The sequence below is a fragment of the Osmerus mordax genome, chromosome 5 (genome assembly GCF_038355195.1).
Source record: "Osmerus mordax isolate fOsmMor3 chromosome 5, fOsmMor3.pri, whole genome shotgun sequence".
Taxonomy (NCBI): Eukaryota; Metazoa; Chordata; class Actinopteri; order Osmeriformes; family Osmeridae; genus Osmerus; species Osmerus mordax.
In genome coordinates this window covers 1,891,834-1,896,915 of record NC_090054.1, presented here as the reverse complement: position 1 = coordinate 1,896,915, position 5,082 = coordinate 1,891,834, and the positions used below count along the sequence as shown (strand labels likewise).

At 48.7% G+C, this 5,082-nt stretch overlaps 1 protein-coding gene across 1 annotated transcript in view; it reads right to left on the bottom strand.

Annotated features, from left to right (window-relative positions):
• The window catches only part of crtac1b (cartilage acidic protein 1b), a 30,819-nt gene extending 29,624 nt beyond the window's left edge, over positions 1-1,195 (bottom strand). Inside the window, 1 exon segment of the mRNA XM_067236847.1 lies at positions 1,103-1,195. The gene's annotated coding sequence lies outside the window, so the exon portion shown is untranslated.
• Between the last annotated feature and the right edge of the window lie 3,887 nt (positions 1,196-5,082).

Sequence of the window (5,082 nt, the reverse complement as noted above, 5' to 3'; positions counted from 1 at the left end):
GTGACTAGTTATTTCAATGAGCCTTTACCTCCAAAAGCTCAACGCATCTTCAGAAAGATGCCACCCGTCCTTCGACGGCTTGCAATGACAACAGCATTACGATGACCCGAGAATAATCATCCTAGTGACTCAAATAATAGTTTTTTGGTGGATGAGAGAGACGTTTTCGATTGTGTTATTTATGGCAGCATAAAAAGGCCATTAGAGTGTGCCCCCATCAGCATGAGCATCCCCAAGCGCTCACACTGGGGCTCGCATCTTGATAAGACTGCGTCAAAGTCCCAGCACCGGGCAGGGCCGAGGCAGAACCCCCCCCCCCCCTGTTCCCCTGTGAAGGACACCCCCATACGGACACACACACACTGCACATATCTTGTAAACACATTTACACACACACAAACTCAAACATGCCCCAGTTCACACATTAATACTATCTTAAGGTGGGATTTGCCATCCCTGTAAGTGATGTAAAACCATGGTTAATGTATCTGACATATAACCAGCTGAGATGATCGTTGAGCCGCTGATTAGTTATCCTTCACAGTAAACACGCATCATCTTCAGCCTGAAACAGGGTCCAGGTCTCAGTCCATTTACAGTAAAGCCCAATAAATGTGTATTCCATAAAGGATTGATTCATGTTTAACATACGTCTGAATCGAAAGCAGGAAATCACAACCAAATCACAATGTCAAACTTAACTTAACATGAAAAAGAAAGAAAAATTCCTTTCAACGACAGTTTGAAACGAATGAAACGTAAAGTGTTGTCCCCAATATAACTTAAAATACTGTAACTACCAACCCTTCCTTTTCTCTCCCTTGGGAAAGAAGTAATTAACACAACATTAAAACACTAACCGCAATACAATCTCACTTCAAAGTAATTAACACAACATTAAAACACTAACCGCAATACAATCTCACTTCAACGCAAACCAGTTGTTAATTTTATCAAGGTAGCATCAGCAACGAATGCCGGCATAGAAGAGAAATCTCAGACCGCTCAGAGCAACTTTCCGACGGCACGGCGAGCGATCTCTGCCGCGCGCCGTCCCACGGGAGCCGCTACAGCACAGTGTGAAATGAGTCCCGGTACTCACGGTGATTAAAACGTCCTCACTCGCCACCGGGTACGCCAACGCGCCAGAGGGAGGGTGTCAGAGAGTATTCTGAAGCTTTGAGGGTAGTGTCCTATCTTCCTAATTCCTTTTCACAACTTCTAAAAGAATTGCTTTATGAAATCGACTGTGTACGATTTTAGCCAATAGATAAAGACCTTCTTGAATATCTAAAAAGACAGCCAATTGCTGAGTTGAGATGGGAGAGGCAGGCGTGGTTAAGGAGGTCTTTCTCTAACTTCCTGGATGATGTGACTCCTGAATCAGTAGTGATGCTGAGCGCTCGTGCGCCATAGTCATTCATCTCTGCGGGTGTAAAAGAAGATTGTTTTACACGCAATCTGCCACATAGTAAATATCTCTTTCCTACACACCCAGAAACAAAATCATCCATTTAACGACATACGAGTTCAGTTACACATGCACAACGTCATGTTATGCCATGGTCGGTGGGCTTGTTCAAACATGCCAACGTTAAGAGTGGACACCAGCGGTCCACGCGGTCAGTAGCTCGCCTCCCTCAGAACTTCTACCTTAGGCAGAGGGGCACTGGCGGGCACAAGCAGGGGCCCGGTCAGTGGGGCAGGTGGGCATGTGCACGGGCCACCGACAGGCACAGGCAGGGCATCCTCCGGTGAGTTGATCCTACATGGCACAGGGCCAGAAGCATGCTCTCTTCTCTGAGCTCTCACTATCTATCTGGGGCCAGTTAAGTGGAGGAGTGAGGAGTGTGTGTACGAGTATGTGTGTGTGTGTGTGTAGGTTTATTGCTTCTGGTTTGCAGTTGTATAATTCCCTGGTCATGCACCACCAGCCCTAGCCTCCCTGAGACCCCCACTGAAATGAGGTGTGTGTGTGTGTGTACAGCCCCACTGAAATGAGGTGTGTGTGTGTGTGTGTACAGCCCACTGAAATGAGGTGTGTGTGTGTGTACAGCCCACTGAAATGAGGTGTGTGTGTGTTCGTACAGCCCAGTGAAATGAGATGTTCACATCCCAAGGACGTCTACCACCGTAATTTAAAGCCAGAGGTGCAGGAACATTTCACACACACACACAAGCACGCGCACACACACACACACTGCGCTGAGGTCACAGACCAGAGCCCACACACCAACAATGCAGGAACCCCCCTCAGCTTTTACTTGTTTTATTTAATATACAGTACATGTATTTACATAATAAGTGTGAAATTAACAAGTAATGTATCGCTTGCAACTAACATTTTACTCAAGAAAGTGTACCTGAGGCTTGGTTGTAACTTATTTGATTATTCACAGCAGTTTATCTGCACCGGTCGTTTCTGGGCTGGGGAACTGTTATCTTAAAGAATAAAAACAACTGTTGTAATTAAGAACATGTCAGAAGGATTAATACTAATTTATTGTCTCTGTGTGTTGTGTTGTTTTTGCAGTGCACAGAGTAGCATCATGTTGTGTTGGGTCTTGTTTACATTTAGTCATTTAGCAGACGCTCTTATCCAGAGTGACTTACAGTAAGTACAGGGACATTCCCCCGAGGCAAGTAGGGTGAAGGACACAACGTCATTTGAGTAGGCCTGGAATCGAACCAGCGACCTTCTGATTACTAGCCTGTTTCTCTAACCGCTCAGCCACCTGACTCCCTGTCTTGTTGCGTTGGGTCACGATGGGTTGTGGCGCTCTGTGGGTGCAGAGGGTGGAGTGTGTTCTGAAGGGACACACAAGCTGCTGTCCATGGACTCGAGAACCAGAGTGACACACACACACAGTCACACACACACACACACAGTCACACACACAGGCACACACACACACACACACACACACACACAGTCACACACACACACACACACACAGTCACACACACAGGCACACACACACACACACAGTCACACACACACACACACACACACACACAGTCACACACACACACACACACACACACACACACAGTCACACACACAGGCACACACACACACACAGTCACACACACACACACACACACAGTCACACACACACACACACACACACACACACAGTCACACACACACACACACACACACACACGCACACACACACACACACACACACACACATGGGCTCTGACCTTTCCCAGTATCAAGGTTGTGCCTCCCTCCCTCATGTTCAGCAGGAAGTTAAAATAGAAGTTCTTTAAGCACACATGAAGGATGGACACGACTCAGGAGAGAGGGGAGTGGGTGATAGAGAGACCCACGTTTATACTGTGTAGGAAAATCTCTCTCTCTCTCTCTCTCTCTCTCTCTCTCTCTCTCTCTCTCTCTGCCTCTTCCAGTTTCTCTCTCCCCCACTCTTTCCCCCACTCTTTTTCATTCCCCTGACTCTCTCTCTCTCTCTCTCTCTCTCTCTCGCTCTCGCTCTCTCTCGCTCCCCCCCCTCTCTCTCTCTCTCTCTCTCTCTCTCTCTCTCTCTCTCTCTCTCTCTCTCTCTCTCTCTCTCTCTCTCTCCTCTCTCTCTCTCTCTCTCTCTCGGTAGCTGTGGTGCTCCAGTACTGTGATGGATCCTTACAGAGGTGTTTGGAGGAACACTTTTCATATCATTAAGCTGCAGTAATGGTCCAGGCTGCTCTGGCTCACACACCCTCACTCACCAGGTTAACAAGCCAGGGCTGAGCTGGGTTAGGCTGGGCTGAGCCAGGCTAAACTAGGCTAGCCTAGGCTAGGCTAGATTAGATTGGACTAGGCTAGGCTAGATTAGATTGGACTAGGTTATGCTATGCTAGGTTAGATTGGACTAGGCTAGGCTAGGCTAAAACAGGCTGGGCTGGTTACTGTGCTGTTGCTTGGCTAGACTGGCTTGGGCTGAGCCAGGCTAGGCAAGACAAGAATTGAATTACTTTTCTAATTATTTGAGATTTGAGATTTCTTCGTTTAAAATGGTATTCTTCCTGTAATAGTTTAAATCTTCCATCGTTAACCACCTCATCAGCATCCTAGTGTGCTGGAGGCCGCCACGTGTGTGTGCGGGACCAATACATCTCCATGATCATATGTTTATAAGTACAAGTGCGTCAACACGCATGTGATTCCCTCCCCGATTCCCTGGAATGAATGGAAAATGTCCTCCCCCCCCCCCACACACACACACTGGGTTGTACGCAGGTTCAGACGACAGCAAACTCAGTAGATCAACTCTCTATGACAGCTCTCTTAAACGTCCTTGGCAGGCCCTCTCCCTCTCTTTGTTCTCCATCCCTCCATCATTCTCTCCCCCCCTCTCCCAGCTCCTCTCTCCCTGGCCTGGCTGCTGATAAATGATTCCATATTTCTTCCTCCCGCCTGTTCCTGGTATTCCCAGGTAGCCACTGGTGCCTGTAATGTATGACACTACCTGTATATTCCCCATTAGATGTCACTTTGGAATTAACACATTTCTTCACACATACACACATAATTGATACACACACACTGTGTGTATCAATATCCTCTCCTCCCTACACACTCTGCTGTGTGTTCCTCTCCAATACAGCCAGCCGGGCAGGGAGAGACCAGCTGTGTGTTTCTCTGCTCTACACCCAGCCGGGCAGGGAGAGACCAGCTGTGTGTTTCTCTGCTCTACACCCAGCCGGGCAGGGAGAGACCAGCTGTGTGTTTCTTTGCTCTACACCCAGCCGGGCAGGGAGAGACCAGCTGTGTGTTTCTCTGCTCTACACCCAGCCGGGCAGGGAGAGACCAGCTGTGTGTTTCTCTGCTCTACACCCAGCCGGGCAGGGAGAGACCAGCTGTGTGTTTCTTTGCTCTACACCCAGCCGGGCAGGGAGAGACCAGCTGTGTGTTTCTCTGCTCTACACCCAGCCGGGCAGGGAGAGACCAGCTGTGTGTTTCTCTGCTCTACACCCAGCCGGGCAGGGAGAGACCAGCTGTGTGTTTCTCTGCTCTACACCCAGCCGGGCAGGGAGAGACCAGCTGTGTGTTTCTCTGCTCTACACCCAGCCGGGCAGGGA